Consider the following 20,859-nt stretch of genomic DNA (forward strand, 5'->3'; position numbering starts at 1 on the left):
TAAAATGCAAACACATTTCAAAGAAAATTTGAAAACAACTAGACTCTGACCCAATTGAAACATAAAAAACAAAACAAATTGTACAGAAACTGACAACTGACATCGAATCACATCAATTCACCATTCACTTGGCATAAACAATCAGAACTCCCCCTATCACAAACCATTTTCTCATTTAGATTTCAAAACACTTAAGTTTGTTTTAATCGAAATGACTTTTCCAGAAAATGAGTTTGTGTTGATAAAAACCACTTGTAGGTTTATCATTTTTAAGCACGGGGATGTGGTTTATCATCTTGTCTATCTTTTACTCATATGTAGTAAATCAAGTACAACTTAATGTCCCTGATTTACCATTTGCAATCAAGCAACCTCTAAACCAATTGTAAAAATAACCACTTGTAAACACACAATACCACTTGTAGGAATGTTACATCTACATCACCATTTTACCAATCAGGATGCCGATTCCTGCTTCGCACTTACCAACCTGGAAGCTCCGGCATAGTCCTTCAACCTGTAAAATTCAAACACTATTCAAAATCTTTTAAACAAACTTTTCAAACACTAGAATGATGTCGATTCCTGATCCACGAAATAAACTTGGGATCTCCGGCATAGTCCTAAGACTATCATGGAAAGCATACATCCATCCAAGTCTTCTCAGACTTGATGGATTTCAACTCTTGAGCAGTAGGGTTGTATGTAGCCTTTTTAGTCGCGTAAAAATCTTTAACCCCCTTTGCTCTCCCACTCAACATTTTCCCAAATATCTTTTTAACATTCCCGTTGAATGTTTTCTCGACATCAAAATCTTTTTTCTCATTGTAAAACTGATTTGAAATCTCAATTTTTCCCACTTTCTTTTTAACTTCTTTAAATTTCAGTGATGGAAACTCCTCATCATTCACTGAAATTTTCTCCTCAACCTGTGGCTCTTCTGGCTTTGTGGAACCAGATTCATCGCCGACATTCACATCAACCTTTTTAACAACCCACACCTGGTTGTCTTTTTCTTTCTTTTTGTAAAAATTCTTTTCCGAACACTCACCAACCTCATATTTAGAATTTTCAAAACATTTAAGTCTATCGATTGGTGGTTCAACATCAACAACTTTTTCTTTTAGTTTCTGAAAAACTCCCTGTTTTGTTTTTGCATTTGCAGAACAGTTCCATGCAATGTGACCAGTTTCATTGCATCTGTAACAGGTACGAGTCTCTCTTTGGTAAAACACTTCAGTTCCATTCTTCTTTCGCTCAGCAAGAAACTCTTGGTTTGACTGTCTCCAGAATGGTTTCTTCTGTTCTTCATCTGAGCTTCCACCTGACACAAATTCTGTTTTTGTTTTAGAATTTTTATCATTTTTATAATTTTCTGGTGGAACAAAGCCTAAACCTTTCTTTTTGTAGCTATGATTTTGGTTAGGTTTCTTTTGAAAACCAGAACCAGAATTGTAACCCTTTTTCTTGTTTAGACGTTGTTGAACTCTTGAAGTGTACTTTTTAGGTTTTTTAGTAAGATTTAAATCTTTTATTTCAGAAATATTGATTTCTGTCATTTTGAAAACCTTTTTGATCATGTCAAAGCGAACACTTCTTATTGGAAACTCTTTGTTGTAATATAATTTGCCAGAACCATTCAAAGTATAAACAACTTCGAATGTTTCATCATTCAAATTTGACTTTGATAACAAAAATTCTAAACTATAAGACTGTTTGACCGACGAATTTGGACTGTTGACTGACGAATTTGACCCTCCAGACTCAGATTTCGACTCGGACTCCTCATCAGTATCCAACACCTAATCGACCACCTTTTTAATTAACTCAGACTCATGATCGGTATCGGACGAGGTAAACGTGACATCAATGTTGTCTGGTAAAACGTCAGTTGTGTCGGTTTTTAACTTTATATTGACTGCTTTCTCAAGTTGCTCCTCGTTTGGTTTCCTAGGAGAATACCCATCCCAAATTGGAGGTGGACATTGTTATAGCTAACAGTCGATTTCTTACCACAGTCTTTCTTCTTCTTTGGCTTCTCGTCTTGAAAAGTTTCCAATCCTGCAACAGTTGGGTAAACACGATCAATGAGATAATCGAAAGTAGAATAGCTTAACAATAACCGCCTAATTCTCTCATTTTCGATCTTTTCAGTTTCCAACTCTTGCTTCCATTTGGCACTCTCTTCAATGTAGAAATTGATCGCCTTTTGTTTTGACATCAAAGTTGCATTCATCATTGTCAGTGCCTGTTCTCTTTCTGAGTTTGTAGTTTAGAGACCCGTTACTGTTTTGTTCAAGACATCGTATGATTCTTTCACATAATTGAGGTTGAACAGTAACTGCTCCTTCTTCTTCTCGTACTCAGCTATAATGTCGTCTTTTGCTGCACATTCCTTGCAAGCTTCCAAACACTTCTCACAAGGCTTGACGACTTCAACAATCTTCTCAACCTCGATTGTTTTCACAACTTCTATCACTTTTTCAGCTACAGTCACCTTTTCTTCTTCTTTCTCCACTTCGGTAACCTTCTCAGCAACATTTTAAACATTTTGAACATCACCTTCAGACTTCTCTGGTTGTTCTATATCAGCTCCTTTTTCCTTTAGTTTATTTATGCGATCTGCAAAATAAACATGAAAACTTTTAGGAGAAAGATGAGATTCAGCAACATTTACATATTTTTCATCTTCATCATCACTGCTTTTATCAACCGGTGGTTTATCAAACTCTACAGATTTTTCAGAATGAGCATCTGATACACCAGAATCAGACGGTGTTTGATAAAAAACAACTGCTTTTTCTGAAACAACCTCATTCTGTACACTTTCATCAGAACTCGATAAACTCTCATCTGAACCCTCTGAAATTTCTCCAGATCTTTCTGAAAATTCATCGGACGCAACAGACTTATCATCCACACTAGAAACATTCACCCCAATTGATTTCATCCAAGTAGCAAACAGATCTGGCTCATTGACAATCTTGGAAATGAATGCTTTGAACTCTCCTTTTTCATCAACGAACATATCCCAACTAAAACCTTCTGGTAGTTTCTCATCATCTTGATCGATTATACGTGTTGCTGCTTTATCATCAGATGATATGTAATCACTCCAGCTGAAATCTACCAAACATGCTCTTTTGGGATCTTCAATCTTCCTCCCATGAGCCGTCTGTGGTTCTTGAGATTGACCAACTTGTTGATAGATAGCTTTACGGTAGTCATCATCTTTCCCAAATGGATTCTGTGCTCCGCTAGCTTCTCTTCCCTTGCACTCCCGCTTGAAATGGCCTTTCTCCCTGCACCGAAAACAAGTAACTTTAGATTTATCAAAACCTAAAGTAGATACATGAGATTCAAGAAAGTCATTTCTCCCGGTGATGGTTTTGAACTTCTCAGCACGTCGAAGAACACTTGCAAGACACCATTTGATATCCATGAGTTCCATCTCTTCGGCGTCTATTTGATCGTAATCCTCTTTGGTGAGCATAGGATTTCCGATCCGACCAGCAACTAGACCTTCATAGGACAACAGAACAGAACCCAGAAGTGCCATGTGGTCTTTCGCAGTGTCTTCAGAGAAGCTTTGACCTTCTGGAAGGTTGAGAGCTATGTTGCATTGAATCACATATCCATTCCCTGTTTTTGTTCCCTGAGACTGAAAACTTGTCTTAGACTCTTTGGGATTGACACTCGGAAATGATGAAAACCCGCTGCTACTATTGTTTGAACCCTGATCAGCTTTATCTAACGAATCCCCATAACTGAATGCAGTTTGTATTTTCGGACTTTCTCAGACTCAGTGGCTGGAATGATACCCCTGTAGTACATTTTCACATCTTGTTGACCACTCGGACTATTCATCCTAATGATCTTTTGCTGTTCCAGATTCTGAGCCTCTAATTTTTCGATAAACTGCCCAATTGTCAGCCCGTCATAAACACCCGTGTTTTTCAATATCATCAAATACGTTCCCCACTCCTTCCGAGGTAACGCATCAGCCAACTTATCCACATACTCTTCACGATTTTTGTCAACACCAATCATTGTCAATGATCTCACTAAGTGACAGTATCTCTCAATCAGCTTCTTAGTATCCTCTCCTGGTAAGCTGCTAAAAAGATCAAACTCTTTCTTAAGCAATGTCTTTTTGCTTTTAATCATACTCTCACTTCCCTCGAATTTGACTTTAAGAGCATCCCATATCGACTTAGCAGTTTTGTCGTGCTCTAACAGAATGAATATATCTTCTTTAATCGCTTGTTGCAATAAACTGATCATCATTTTCTCCGCTCTGTACATTGCACGTTCTTGATCTGTAAATTCGGATATCTGTTTGATAACATTCACCTCCGTTCTCGGTAACACATATTTCTTCAAGATACATTCCCATGATCTAAGATGATTTGCTTGAACCCAGTTTTCAAATCTATCCTTCTTCAATACTCACCAATTTAGGGGGTTTCTGGGTGGTTCCCGTTTCGTTTTCTAGATTCATGGCTTGAGCAATTGCAGCTGGTGACGACGATGTTGCAAACGCATTGTAGAACTCGGTATCCATGACGACACGATTTCCAAAGCAAATGACTTATAAGCGAACCAAACTTGAACACAAAAGCGGACCAGTAATGTTCACAAAAGCGAACCGGATGCACTATAAGCGAACCGGATGCACTATAAGCGGACCAAATCACTGTCGTTCGAACGGATCTGTCTTTAGAGCGAACCGGTCTTTGGAGCGGACCTATCAGATACTTGGAGCAGACTAGCAATTCGAGCGGACCAGCCGTAAAAGCGAACCGGACAAACACTTGGAGCGAACCGACCGTAAAAGCGAACCGGACAAACAGCCTTTCGAGCGGATCTCTCGAGCGGACCAGAAACTAACCGTTTGAGCGGAACAGAAAATAGTCTTACGAGCAGATCTCTCGAGCGGACCAAAAACCAAACCGTTCGAGCGGACCCTTAGAGCGAACCTGATGTGATTTTGGAGCAGACCAAAGATGATGCCATAAAAGCGGATCTCATTTCGAAGCTGTTTTGACCCATTTCTCGTCCGTATTTTTGCTTGAAACTTTCAAGGGTTTGCCTTTGATTGATAATACACAATCTGTGAATTTTTGAATCAATTCTGACCGTGAAAACTTCCCGAATCAAGAAAAGAAGGTGTAGAAGTAAGAAGAAATGTCGAAAATCAGCTATATTCTGCAGATAACCTCCTCCTTGGCTCTGATACCAATTGTAGGATCGTACGCTGACCTATACGAGTCGTTCAGAGGTAATCTCCCGTGTTTCAGATGCGGAATAATAAGAAACAAAGGTAGAAATAGCACACACTTCACTCTAACTGCTTGTTTTATTGATTTGACAGCTTTTACAATTCAAACGTCACACCGGCAGATCTTCGGCGTGGAAATCAACTTCTTCTCCATCTGGTTCGCTAATAAGACCCCTTTATATAGGGTGTCTGGTTCGCTTTTGTGACCAGTGTACATAAAAGCGGACCTCACAAGTGTCACAAAAGCGGACCTCTATCATTTGTCCCTAAAAGCGAACCTAGGTCACAAATATCATACACACTTGCATTTTTCTCGTATTTCGTGCCCTAATCTATACATTACAATGTTAGATCCAATCCTAGACGAAATCAACAGATGTAGTGCACCAACACATTTTTGCACTACTTAATCATGATGGGTCGTCAAAATCAGTCTGGGAAGCTTTACGAGTTAAAGCTGGGGGGGTAAACAGATTAGAAAGAATGATGCGTGTGTAGTGTAATATATTTTAGATATATATTTTAAGCCCTTTTTACACTTTTAAGTCAAGTTTAAAATTTATAAAACACGATATTTACTAACACTAAACACACATATGGGCAAGTGCACCCATCGTGGACGTAGTATAGTGTTGGTAAGATACCGAGGTCGTCCAAGGACACAAGAGCTTTTAGTACCGGTTTATCCTCAACGTCTAATCAAATCAAAATGTTAGAAAAAGATTTTTAAACTAAGAAAATAAAACTAACTAAATGCTGAAAAATAAAATAAAAATAAAAACAGATAGATAAGATGAATCACTTGGATCCGACTCGTGTGTTAGTATAACCTTTGATTATTTTCGCACTTTCGCACTTGTTTAAGAGATTATCTTAGTTATTGTAGTAGGCCCCTCTTTTGAAGGCGACGTTACCCTCAACCCAGTAGTTTGAGTCAGCAAGGATACAATCCTAAAGGGTTGGATTATTGAAATATAATTAATTAAGTTATTAATGCAAATTATGGTAGGCCCCTCTTTTGGAGGTGACGTTACCCTCGACTAAGTAGTCTGAGTCAGCAGGGATACAGTCCTAAATAGCCGGGTTATAGTATTAATAGTAGTTAACTTATGAGGGGATCAAAGAGTTTGGACCCCCGCCATCTAATACCTTTGGGTATTGAAGGAGGTCCTACTAAATTTGACCCAGGTCCCTTGCAGGACCTCTAAACGCTGAACAAGGGCAAGACCCTTACCAAACCGTTCCCTTAACCCCCGATCAGGTAGCCAACATACCTCCATATAGACCGTGGAGATATGAATGGTGAAAATCTTTTATTTTATATAGACAGTAAAATAATGCCAAGACACCACGGACAAACGATAAGGAAGAATCACCTTCAACATAAGCAACTAGTTATTAAAGTCATTAATACAAAACCAATTAAGAAGTGCAAAAGATTAAAAATAAAAAGTATTATACCAAACACTTGTCTTCACCAAGTGATGTAAAAGACTTAGGCAAACATGGCCTTGATTGTCAAGAACTCTTACAATAATCTTCGATCCCGAGACGACTCACACACTCTATGATGGACAATGGATGATGGTGGTGGATGATGGTGTTGTGATAGTGGTGGGTGGTGGATGAAGTGTGAGAGAGGTGGTGTGCCAACGGATGAGTTGGAATGAATCCAAGCACTCCTATTTATAGGCTGAACAGAGGCCTGGGCGCGGCCCCGTGTCCGCTGGGCACGGCCCCGTGCCTGTCTGACACTATCTATCCTCATTAATTGTAATTCGCAATTACAATTAATGCGCCTGCAGTACTTTGGGCACGCCCCCGTGTTCACTGGGCACGGCCCCGTGGTGAGCAATAGAAGCTTCTACAGGTTTGTCTTTTCTGCTGCTTCTTGGGCACGGCCCCGTGCTCGCTGAGCACGGGGCGTGCTCAGCCTTCTGTTTTCCTTGTTTTGCTTGGGAGGATGCTGTCGCGGGGTCGGGCAGTCCACTTATGTTCCTTTTCTTGTATTTATGTTAGATTTAGCTGTCTTTTTGCTTCTTTTGTTTATTTGAGCTCATTTAATCCTGAAAATACAAAAGGAAGACAAAAACACACTTTTTCCAACATTAGTACTTAAAAAGGGTTAGTTTTATGCCTCATTTGATGTAATTTATATGTTGCATTTTACACACATCAAATATCCCCACACTTGAATTTTTGCTTGTCCTCAAGCAAAACTCTTTAATATGTGGCTTACACTCCCAAAATGGAATGGGTAGAAGAGAAGGTTTTGGGTTCGTCATAGAGTGTCGGGATTTTCCAAGATTGTTTAGGTTTTATTTTTACTTATTTACAATCCTATTCGTCATGATTTATTAAAAACTTTTCATAAGGTAAATTATTTATTAAGGCATAACATACCTTTCTAAAATTCCATTTATATACAAGTTCACATACCTCACGGGAGAAATCACTCACACTCGGCTGAAGGTGTATTTTTAGTGAATCACTCGAGAGCGGCATGGAACTTATTCCTACCATAAGCTTGCCAAGCAATCACTCCTCCTCCTTTTTAACTTTATACCTTTGTAAATATCAGGAGGACTTTTCGGGTGAAGGGTTAGGCTTGGGCTAAAGGTGGGTGGTTGGGTTAGTGGTTAGTAGAAAAAGGGTGAATAGCGTAAAAAGCGTCGGTTTTCGTAAAATATTTTTGTTTTTGTGACTTTTTATTTCTAATTAAGTATTTAATCAAACAAGCTTTTGTTTGAGGAGCTTTGTTTGTTTATTTCTAACATCATTGTAATAAATTTTTTTCAGTCACACGAAAACCGAGCTTGTTACTAAAATAAAGGGTAAAAATAAAAAGGGTTTTTGGTGGGTAAAAAGGGTTTTGGGTTAAGAAATGAAAAGGTTTAGGCTCAAAGGGGATAACTAGGGGAATTTTTTTTTTGGGTAGGTGAAAAGAAAAATAAAAATAATGGTGTTGAAGGAAAAAAGGGTTAGTCCTAATGCCTCCATTATTTACTTACTTGGGTTTAAGTTGGTAAGGACCGGGAATGAATTGTTGTGGCAAGTTCTAGAGTCGTAAGAACCAAGCGGCTATTCACACAAGAAACGAAAAATGAGCATTTAGCGTAAAGATGTATATTTGTATGCTCAATAAAGGCTCAAAACTCATTTTTGTGGGAATTGGTTTTTATGTGATCAAGTATATATAATCGAATTTTAACTAAGCTTGTCATGCCGTTTCATAATTTTCTTATGTTGGTTCTTTTTTATCACGACGCTATCGGTTGTAAACTTATAAAAAGATATCCTTGTTAGTCTTAGAATTCCCAACTTAAACTTAGACAAGTAAAAAAAATGAAAGATTTTTTTTTTTGAAAAAATCTTGGGGTGATTAGCGGTTCCAATAGAGTTTTGTGTAAGGCTTGTTATTAGGACTTGCAAAATTCAAGGTTTTAGTATCCAACCCCCCCCCCACACACTTAAATTACACATTGTCCTCAATGTGTCCCAAAAATAAATTTTTAGTTTGATTGAATGTGCAAAATGGTGTTAAAAGCAAAATGTTACTGGCAGTCTGGACACGGCCCCGTGTTGAGTAGACACGGCCCCGTGTTCAAGTGCCAGTAACGAGAACTTACAGAAGTTGAACACGGGGGCGTGTTCGCTGGGCACGACCCCGTGTCTGACCAAAAATCTGCAGAAGTTTGCCAAACAGTAGGTATGGGCGATGGGCACGGGGCGTGTCGGCTGGACACGACCCCGTGTGGACAGTCTGCAAGGCTGAAAAACGGGTTTCTTCTTCCGGTTTCCTGTCCTGGCTTTATTAGTGCTAATGATTAGCACTCTAAGCCTCAATTGTACCTGTTTTACCACTAAATACCATACCAAGCAATACCAAACATCCTAAATTACCATAGTTAATCATCCAAACCATAAAGTAAAAGAAAAATAAAGCGGAAAGTAAAAAGGAGTTACGGAAAGTAAATTGTCTAACACTCGGCACGCAGGCCGGAAATTGTTTTGATAGATAAAAAGGGACCTTAACCTGTGGGCTCGCCATCAACCCGCTCCTGCTCCTCCTCCAACCTCCTAGTCCATATCCTCATCGCTGTCATCACCTCCGTCCCCATGACCCGCCATATACTCCCGGATGTTCCCGATGTCGTCTTGTATATCGGTGATGCTTCGCTCAATAGCCCCGACCCGGTGATATGTATTGTTGGCAAGGTTGTAGGTGTTCCTGGTGCACATGAGGTTTTCCTGCAAAAGATCATGTAAACTTTGAAGGTTAGGAAAACCGCATCCTTGGGAGGAGGATTGCCCCGGATCACCATGGGGTTGATACTGGTAGTGGGGAGGTGGAGCGTGAAGGACTAGGACCTCCTGGGGGTTCCATGCATAGCCTTGCATCCTTTGAAAGCTTACTGACCCGTCTTCTGCCTCATAAATTAGGTTCATGGCGCGGCAAATGTGTATATCAACTCGTCCCGACCATGGGCTCCTTTCAAAGGACTTAGGAATGTGCGTGAAGTGCTTGAAGAGGCGGTACACCCATCCCCCAAAGAAGATAGGGGTTGGTGCACGAGCAAGACGGTTCAGATGCATGTTTCGAAGCAGGAGATATGGAACATCGAGGGCCCTCCGGTTGTGGATGCAGTGAAGGACTACCAAATCTTTTAACCCAACAACACCGCTACTGTCGCTGACTAAGAGAGTAAGTGAGGAGCCTATGGATGTAGCGATAAAGCGGATCTCTCAGCTTAGTACTCTTTGTGCTGCTCGGGTTGTAGTGCCCTTCACCGATTTCGGCCCATGCGGCTTGGCGCTCATTTTCATCCAGATCTCGCAATCCCCCGGTGTTTTCCTCATTTCCCGAATTTTCTTCCGTATACAATCCCACTATTGCCCCAAACTGCGCCATAGAGATCGAGTACCTTGTCCCACCACATCGAAATGCAACCCCCTCATTGTCAAACGGGTCACACCTTGAAGTGAAGGTGAAAGTACTGTAGAATTCCATAGTGCATTGATATACCGAACGAAGTCGAGTGGTTAAGGCAACCCTTAGTGGTATGGTAACAAGGTTGTTGAATCGGTCGAGCTGGTTCACCAAGGTTAATAGGTCCGTGAACGCTTGCCTCGGGTATTCCTCGGGCCTTGTTTGAAGTACTTCATATCTAGCCCTAGCATCGAGCTCTGTGGCATTGAATCTTGTGAACTTCGCCATCTGCAGGATTACATAAAAAGTTAGCGTCAAACGATAAGATTTTCGGTGAAAAACTTTAAACAGTTAGCTGGACACGGCCCCGTGTTCAGCGGGCACGACCCAGTGTCCAGGCGTCTGTTACTCAAAAACTTCATTTTTCGACCCGGTCCTGAAAATCTGAAAATTTTTGGCCAAGTATGTGTGCGGTTTTCCCCGAAAATGAAACCCCAATTTCCGTTTTTCCCAAAACAACCCGTTTACCCCTTCGATTTTATCTTTTTCGGTTCAAAAACAAGGGTTTGAGGTTTTTGTGAGAAATCGGGCAAATCTATCAACAATATAAGTGTATTTACTTCCCATTACACTAATCTAAACTAATACTAACAGATTGTTTCAAAAATTTGAGGTTCGATCCGGATGAACTTCAAGAACCCTAGATTTTCCCCAAATTTTTGATGTTTAACTACATGCAAGTAACTAATCTAACTACTAATGATGATAGAATCATACCTTGATGTTGTTAGATCTAGAGGTAACGTCAAAAATCTACAGAAAATCGCCTCGGACCAGAGCTTTTTCGGGGAAACGGGGCGTGTGGAATGATGTAACTGTTATGAAAAGAGGGTTTTATCCCGACAGTTGCGTCGACACGGCCCCGTGCCGAGCAAAAATTTTTTTTTTTTTGTGTGTGCTCGTGTGAGTGCCCGTTTTTTCCTGAAAACATGGTTAGAAGACTTACCGGTTTTGATGTATACTCACTTGTTCGTAACATACCAGGTATGATGTGGATGCTTTTTATTCGTCGACCGTTTGAAGCAAGATCTCTTCTTCCTCATCCTCAATGGATCCTCGATAGAGTTTTAGCCGTTGGCCATTGACTTTGAATGGAATCCCATTTCGAGCTTTAATTTCTACTGCACCGTGAGGAAAAATATGGTTGATGGAAAAAGGTCCTGACCACCTAGATTTTAGTTTACCCGGAAATAATCAAAGTCGAGAATTAAACAACAGAACTTGGTCTCCTACTTGAAATTCATTAGGTTTCATATATTTGTCGTGTAAATTTTTCATTCTTTCCTTATAAATTTCAGAGTTAGAGTATGCAAAATTCCTTAGTTCGTCTAATTCATTTATTTGACAAAATCGATTTTTACCTGCAGTTTCTAAGTCTAGGTTTACATTTTTTATTGCCCAGAAGGCTTTGTGAGCTATTTCTACTGGCAAATGACAACTTTTTCCATAGACGAGCTTATACGGGGTTGTGCCTATGGTGGTTTTATGAGCAGTTCGAAAGGCCCATAAAGCATCATCTAGTTTATCAGCCCATTCCTTTTTATTCAAACCTACGGTTTTTTCAAGTATTCGTTTTAAACCTCTATTAGTCACTTCGGCTTGTCCATTTGTTTGAGAGTGATATGCTGTTGAGACCCGATGACAGACCCCATATCTTGTTAAGATTTTTTCGAGTTGATGATTGCAAAAATGGGTACCCCTATCACTTATCAAAGCTTTAGGTGTTCCAAAACGAGAGAATAATTTTTTCAGAAATTTTACCACTACTCTTCCATCGTTTGTTGGGAGAGCTTCGGCCTCGGCCCATTTAGACAAGTAATCAACCGCCACAAGTATATATTTGTTTCCTTTTGACGGTGGGAAGGGTCCCATGAAATCGAGTCCCCACACATCAAAAATTTCACAAACGAGAATACCGTTTTGAGGCATTTCGTTTTTGGAAGAAATATTACCTGATCTTTGGCAGGCATCACATGTCTTTACAAGATCTTGCGCATCTTTGTAAATTGTTGGCTAATAAAATCCTGAATCAAATACCTTTCATGCGGTACTAGCGGCACCATGATGTCCTCCATATGGACCTTCATGACAATGGCAGAGAATTCTTCGTGCTTCGCCACCATGGACACACCTTCGGGTGAGTTGGTCAGCACACATTTTGAAAAGATAAGGGTCTTCCCAAAAGTAATGCTTTACATCAGTAAAGAACTTCTTTCTTTGATGATGTGGCCATCCTTTGGTGACTATACCGCTAGCTAAGTAATTAGCGTAGTCGGCATACCATGGTTCTTGTCTGCTTTCCACCATTTCCAAGGATTCTGTTGGAAATTTTTCGTTGATTTGTTCGTCCCTGGTTGCCTCCAAAGCTGGGTCTTCTAAGCGTGAAAGATGATCTGCAGCAGTGTTTTCTGCTCCTCTTTTGTCTTTGATTTCAATATCAGAGTAGAATCCATCTGATCAAACGTGGTTTTGCGTCTTGTTTATTGAAGAGGTATCGGATAGCTGCATGATCTGTATCGACTACAGTTTTAGAAAAAACAAGGTAAGAACGGAATTTATCAAAAGCAAATATCACGGCTAGTAACTCTTTTTCAGTAGTTTTGTAATTTTCTTGTGCATCATTAAGTGTTTTACTAGCATAAATAAATTGGGTGGAAATGCTTTTCTTTTCTTTGTCCCAAGACTGCTCCAACAGCAAAGTCACTTGCATCACACATGATTTCGAAAGGAAATTTCCAATCAGGGGCTATCATGATAGGTGCATTGACTAGCATTTCCTTGAGGGTTAGAAATGCTTGATTGCAATCCTTGTCAAAGATGAAAGGTGCATCTTTTTCAAGTAATTTTGCTAGAGGTCTTGAAATTTTCAAAAAGTCCTTGATAAACCTTCTATAAAATCCGGCATGCCCTAGGAAACTTCTAATTGCTCTAACGGAGGAGGGTGGAGGTAATCGAGAAATAGTGTCTACTTTTGCTCGATCAACTTCCATTCCTTCGCTTGAGATTTTGTGACCGAGTACTATTCCCTCTGTTACCATGAAATGGCATTTTTCCCAGTTAAGGGCGAGGTTAGTTTCCTCACATCGGGATAGCATTCGTTCGAGGTTATCGAGGCATTGGTCATATGAATCTCCAAAGATAGAAAAGTCGTCCATGAAGACTTCCATTGTCTTTTCTATCATGTCATGGAAAATGGCCACCATACAACGTTGGAATGTTGCGGGTGCATTAGATAGACCGAACGACATGCGTCGATAAGCAAAAGTTCCGTAGGGGCATTTGATCAATGAAGGGCAAAGGAAAGTGATCTTTCCTCGTAGCTTCATTTAATCATCTATAGTCTATACAAACTCTCCATCCTGTGACGGTTCTTGTTGGTATTAATTCATGTTTTTCATTAGTTATAACCGTCATACATCCTTTCTTCGGGACTACTTGGACGGGACTTACCCATGGACTATCGGAGATAGGATAGATTAGTCCGGCGTCAAGTAGTTTGATGACCTCATTTTTAACCACTTCTTGCACATTGGGATTTACTCTACGTTGTGGTTGTATTACTGTTTTGTAGTCATCATTCATTAAAATTTTGTGCATGCACATGGAAGGACTTATTCCTTTGATATCTACAAGCTTCCAAGCGATCGCATTTTTGTGTTTTCTAAGAAGATTGATTAATTTTTCTTTTTCTACGCTACTTAATTTAGATGAAATAATTACAGATAAATTACCATCTTTGGCTAGAAAAGCATATTCCAAACCTTTTGGGAGTTCTTTGAGCTCAATGGGTGGGTCTTTAGAAGACACCTTATTTTGTGGCTCATCTAGGTCAAGAACTTTAAAGGTTTGTTCTATGGCGACCTCTTCTTCAACAAAGTGGTCAACTTCTTCACTTATATCGGGAGGCTCATCTTCATCTTCATCTTCAATTAGGGGGTCATTGTTGTCAAAAGGATATTTCATTGAACGCTCAGGATCTATGCTCCTTTTGAATGCCCCTAATTGAAGAGGTAGGTTATTAAATTTCCGGTTTTTCAAGGCTTCATGAGTTTTTACAAAAGGTTTTCCCAAGACTAGAGGAGCGTCATCGAGGATGACGAAGTCGGTTGGAATAACCAATTGATTTGTTTGAACCAATAGATCCTCAACCACACCGATTGATTTTATTACTTTCCGATTAGATAGAAAAATGGGTATTTGAAGTGGAGAAAAATCACTAATACTTAATTTTTCAAAAATGTAGTTAGGCATTATGTTAACACAAAGATCTTTATCAATGGTGAGATTACTAATAAATGAATTTTGAAAGAAACATGGAACCGGTGTAATGTTAATTTCAAAAGATCTTCTTTTACTAGTGAAGTTTGATCATTAGTTAACTTAACACTTACCATTTCTTCAATTTTAGTGTTAGTGTTTAACTCTTTTAAAAACTTAGCATGAGTGGTTACTAAACAACGATTTTCACAAGAAGGTGACAAGAGATTAATTTCTTCAAAATTAGACTTTTCTTGAGATTTAACGTTATCGGCCTCTCCTTTCTCGTTGTTTAGCTCATGTGTAGGTTTTTCACTTATTTGTTCTTCCATTTTTAATTCCTCAATTATCGTTTCTTCCTTTTTTTAATTCTTCTCTTGCGCGGGACTCCTCTTCCCATGCGCGAGATTCTTTTATGCATCTTTCGATAAATTTGAGTTTTTCTATTATCCTATCGGCTGTGTCGGTGATAGAGTCAGGATCGGGATCCTCATGGCTTGAATCCGGTTGTTCGATCCTTGGTTCCTCATAGTACTCATATGAAGTAGATGGCTCATACCATTGTTCTTCATTGTAAGCATATAATGGATAAGGGTCGTAATTTTGTTCTTCATAGTACTCATATGAGGTGGGTTGTTCACGCCATGATTCCTCATAATAAGTGTATGAAGGTGGTGGCTCATATCTTGACTCTTCAAAGTATGAGTATGAAGGCTCATACCTTGGTTCATCAAAATATGAGTATGAGGGAGGAGGTTCATACCTTGGGTCTTCATAGGATGTGTATGAAGTCGATGGCTCATACCTGGGCTCCTCATAATAGTTATATGAAGTGGATGGTTGAAATAAGTTACAATATGTACCGAGTGCGGGTTTCCACAATTAGTGCAATAGTCTCTCATATAATCATCCTCCTCATAGGTGTAGTTGTAGCCTCCTGAGTATTGATCCATAAGAATCACTCAACAGACCACAACTGAGTCTCGGGACCAGAAAACAAAAATAATGACGGAAACAGAGGCTGGACACGGCCTCGTGCTCAGTGGACACGGCCCCGTGTTCAGGCTCTGTATCTGGGCATTTTTTAATTAAAGGTACTGGTCTCGTTGGACACGGGGGCATGTTCAGTGAGCACGGCCCCGTGTTCAGACTCTGTATCTGGGTATCTAACTAAAAATATGCAGCACGGGGGCGTGTTCAGTGAGCACGGCCCCGTGTTCAGGATACTGTAAATGCAAACTAAACTAAAATGCAGAAAAATGTGCGCGCGTTTTGAAAAAGGTTTTGAAAAACTGATTAGGCCGTCGATTTTAAGCTTTCTTAAAATCCTTATGTCCCCGGCAACGGCGCCAAAAACTTGATGCGTGTGTAGTGTAATATATTTTAGATATATATATTTTAAGCCCTTTTTACACTTTTTAGTCAAGTTTTAAATTTATAAAACACGATATTTACTAACACTAAACACACATATGGGCAAGTGCACCCATCGTGGACGTAGTATAGTGTTGGTAAGATACCGAGGTCGTCCAAGGACACAAAAGCTTTTAGTACCGGTTTATCCTCAACGTCTAATCAAATCAAAATGTTAGAAAAAGATTTTTAAACTAAGAAAATAAAACTAACTAAATACTGAAAAATAAAATAAAAATAAAAACAGATAGACAAGATGAATCACTTGGATCCGACTCGTGTGTTAGTATAACCTTTGATTATTTTCGCACTTTCGCACTTGTTTAAGAGATTATCTTAGTTATTGTAGTAGGCCCCTCTTTTGAAGGCGACGTTACCCTCAACCCAGTAGTTTGAGTCAGCAAGGATACAATCCTAAAGGGTTGGATTATTGAAAGATAATTAATTAAGTTATTAATGCAAATTATGGTAGGCCCCTCTTTTGGAGGTGACGTTACCCTCGACTAAGTAGTCTGAGTCAGCAGGGATACAGTCCTAAATAGCCGGGTTATAGTATTAATAGTAGTTACATTATGAGGGGATCAAAGAGTTTGAGTTTGGACCCCCGCCATCCAATACCTTTGGGTATTGAAGGAGGTCCTACTAAATTTGAACCAGGTCCCTTGCAGGACCTCTAAACGCTGAACAAGGGCAAGACCCTTACCAAACCGTTCCCTTAACCCCCGACCAGGTAGCCAACATACCTCCATATAGACCGTGGAGATATGAATGGTGAAAATCTTTTATTTTATATAGACAGTAAAATAATGCCAAGACACCACGGACAAACGATAAGGAAGAATCACCTTCAACATAAGCAACTAGTTATTAAAGTCATTAATACAAAACCAATTAAGAAGTGCAAAAGATTAAAAATAAAAAGTATTATACTAAACACTTGTCTTTACCAAGTGATGTAAGAGACTTAGGCAAACATGGCCTTGATTATCAAGAACTCTTACGATCAATCTTGGATCCCGAGACGACTCACACACTCTATGATGGACAATGGATGATGGTGGTGGATGATGGTGTTGTGATGGTGGTGGGTGGTGGATGAAGTGTGAGAGAGGTGGTGTGCCAAGGGATGAGTTGCAATGAATCCAAGCACTCCTATTTATAGGCTGAACAGAGGCATGGGCACGGCCCCGTGCCTGTCTGACACGATCTCTCCTCATTAATTGTAATTCACAATTACAATTAATGCGCCTGCAGTACTTTGGGCACGCCCCCGTGTTCACTGGGCACGGCCCCTGGTGAGCAATAGAAGCTTCTACAGGTTTGTCTGTTGATGCATGGAATGTCTGTTGACTACGTCTGAATTATGTCTTAGGTCAAGATAGGTCATCATAGGATCTAGAAAGTCAAAGTCATGTTATTATGAAATAGGTCCGCTTATATGAACAATAGATAGGTCCGCTTTTAGGGTATCAGGCTGTAACAACTCGAGTTTCCAAGATTCCATTTTCGCATTTATTGCACGTTCACTGTTTGTTTAGTATTTACTTGCACAATTGGTTTGCCTTGTAACTGTATACGTTTTGGATTTGATAAGGTTTATGAATGATTTGACAAATATTTGAATGTGGTGATGAAAATGTAAATTGTGTATCTTGTGCATGTAATATGTAATAGACAATACTTAGGGGTCTTAGTGCTAATAGTGAAACTTTAATCATTCTTAACCCTAATCCCTTTCACTAATCATCACCCAAGAAACTAAGCACGTACTTTCACATTCTCTGATCCTCTCTGGCAATCATCATCATTGGCACAAGTTCCTCATCATTCTTGATTTCCTCTTTTTGTCTAGAATCAATTCAAGGTAATTGTTTAATCATTGTTTGTTGTTAATCGTTGATTGATTGATTAATGTTAAAACCCTAGTTCCACATGTAATGATTCTGTGTTATTGAATTCTGATTATTGTGAAATGATGTTGATTATTGTGTAATCATTGCCTGATGTTAAGATACAAGAATTGTAGAATGACTGATTGATAGTTGGATTACTGCAAAGCATATCAATGAATTAGGGTTTTCCTGATCGTATGAATGTATGAATGTAACTGTTACTTTGATTCTGTGAATTGGATTTGGAAATCACGTATGTTGAAACTCGTAGCTAACAGTCAGGGCTTTGTGAAGTCACAAAGGTCAGAATTTTGATTTGTGTGTTGTCTGAGTTTGTGTCATAAACTTTAGTCTAAGTTTTGTAACCCTACACCTTGTCCGAATTTTTGTATGTAACTCATGAGATCCGAAGTTTTGATAAACACAAAACATGTCAGAGTTTTATACATGAAAGGGGGGGTCCGAACTTTAAACCAGGGACAAGGGGGTCCGAGTTTTTAAGCAGGGAAGTCCCCCTCTTGTCTGACTTTTTGAGAAGGAAATGGGATGTCAGAGTTTTTGCATGCTGGTCCGACTTTTTGAACAAGGAACAAGCTATCCGACTTTTTGTGGGGGTGTTACCATGTCCGAATTTTAAAGGGGGGAGCCCCTTGGTCCGAATTTCTTGTCCTGGAATATGTTGTCTGACCTTTTGCTTGTGTGGTGTCCGACTTTTGCTTGTATTGGTGAGTCCGACTTTCTTGAAAGACATGCACTAGTCCGAATTTCTTTGCAATGATACTTTGTATGACTTTTATTGATGCTATTATGGTCTGAGTTACTTATGATGTTTATAATACTGAATTCAAAACCCTGTATGGCACTGTATGTCACTGTATGGCACAATATGGCATTGTATGTCACCGTATGCTACTGTATGATGATTTATGTGTGTGCAATCTATGTCGCGTAAACCTGTAAACATATATCACACGGAATCACCGTTGTTTGGATTTTAAGGACTTGTAAACCCTACTTGAATGTAACTCTTACATCGAATCATGTGCAATGTATCCTAGGTCGTGTGTAACGGACTTAGACATTTAATTAACCCTAGAAGCAATAACATACCGAGCAAACCAAGGTGAGTTCACACTCTTTACCAAGGCATGGGATTCCCGGGGATAGGGAATGGGTTGAATGATGGAATTGAATAATTACTCGTACTTACGCGACTACTAGACTATCTACCATGGTCCTCGGGTTAAGCAGGACACTTACGTAAAACCTACGTAAACAGGAATATGCTACTGTCTTCCGGAGTCAGGAAGGACACTTACGTAAAACCTACGTAAACAATAACACGCTACTGTCTTCCGGAGTCAGGAAGGACACTTATGTAAAACCTACGTAAACCCCACGCGTACCACTGTCCTCGGGTAAAGAAGGATACTTACGTAAAACCTACGTAATACTTGTACGTACTACTGTTCTCGGTTGTGAAGAACACTTATGGTTACGAATAGTCTAGTGTATATGCTGTATGGGATGCCCCCACCAATAGAACATACTATCGGCCCAGTAGAGCCACATGTTACAGACGAACTTACTATTACGCATTTACTTTCTGTGAACTCGCTCAACTAGTTGTTGATCCTCTGATTACATGCCTTGCAGGAATATAGGTACAATTGGGAGCTTGCACAGGGAGGAGCTGGTCGTTGTGGGCATGGATTGTGGATGTTTCGTTAAACACTTTATGACATTTCATACTTTATTATGTTGGGTTTTATTGATACGCTTCCGCTAAACAGTGATAACACACTTATATTTTGAACACCTTTCATATTGGTGGTTGAATGACATTTACTTTTACCTATTAATTACGTGTTCAATATGATTGGTGGCTTGATCCTGGTCATGTCACGCTCCCAAGCGGTGATACTCCGCGGGTGGATTTTGGAGGTGTGACACAGGCTGGTCCGCTCATGTGTCATTAAACTGGTCCGCTTATTTGTCATGTCTCTTGGAGCGAACCATGTCACACTATATATAGGTGATTCAAGCGAACTTGTTCACTTACTTGTGAATGTTGGAGCGGACCTGTATCGTTGCTTTGTTACCGGAACTCTGTCAAAACTATATCAGAAAGCAATAAAACAGAAGGATTTGAACGAGAAAAGCTGTGTAACTTCATTTGTGTTGATTCCGCCGTCATACGTGAAGATAAACATCCTTATACTGACTGTTTAGGGTCGGAACACAGTCCAACAAGTGGTATCAGAGCTCAGGACGAGGAGTTCATACTACTACAGCTTGTTTCTACCGAATTCTCTGATTTCTACTTACTTTCTCTCATACTTTTTTGATTTGAAGTAGTTTTTACGGTTGAAATGGCTTGATTTTTGAGTATTACGTGCGGAACATACAATTAACAAACCCTAGAAAGTTTTAGGTTAAAACTCGACTTAAAAATGGTTAAAATTGGGTAAAAAGTTAGGTCCGCTTTTACGGACATCGATAGATCCGCTCGAAAATCATAGTTTCGCTCGTAATATCTTGATAGGTTCGCTTATTCGGACCATAGTAATTGAGGAAATCCGCTCGAACAAACATACTAGATTCGCTCGAACGAACATAGGAGATCCGCTCGAACGAACATAGTAGATCCGCTCGAACCTGGTCCGCTCATCCGGACAATACCTGGTCCGCTTATTTGGACACTTGACTTCTGCTTATACGGACACTTTTGGTTTCGCTTATTCAGACAACTATAGTTTCACTCATTCGTCACATCGTTTCAAAAACTTTGAAAATTTGTCTAAGTGTTTGCTGATTTTGCAGGTACATTCACGATGGATGATATTTTCTTGAACCCGTTTAGCGACATGTATGCGTTTGCTGGAAGTTCTGGAAATGATGATACATCGTCAAGCAATGTGAACGAGAATCCGCCGAAAGAAAAGAAAAAGGAAGCTTGGGAATCGGAAAGTGCCTTCGGAACATTCAATAAACCCCCAAAGCTAATGGCTATAGAGGAGTACAGT

Source organism: Helianthus annuus, chromosome 14, assembly GCF_002127325.2.
Source record: "Helianthus annuus cultivar XRQ/B chromosome 14, HanXRQr2.0-SUNRISE, whole genome shotgun sequence".
NCBI lineage: Eukaryota > Viridiplantae > Streptophyta > Magnoliopsida > Asterales > Asteraceae > Helianthus > Helianthus annuus.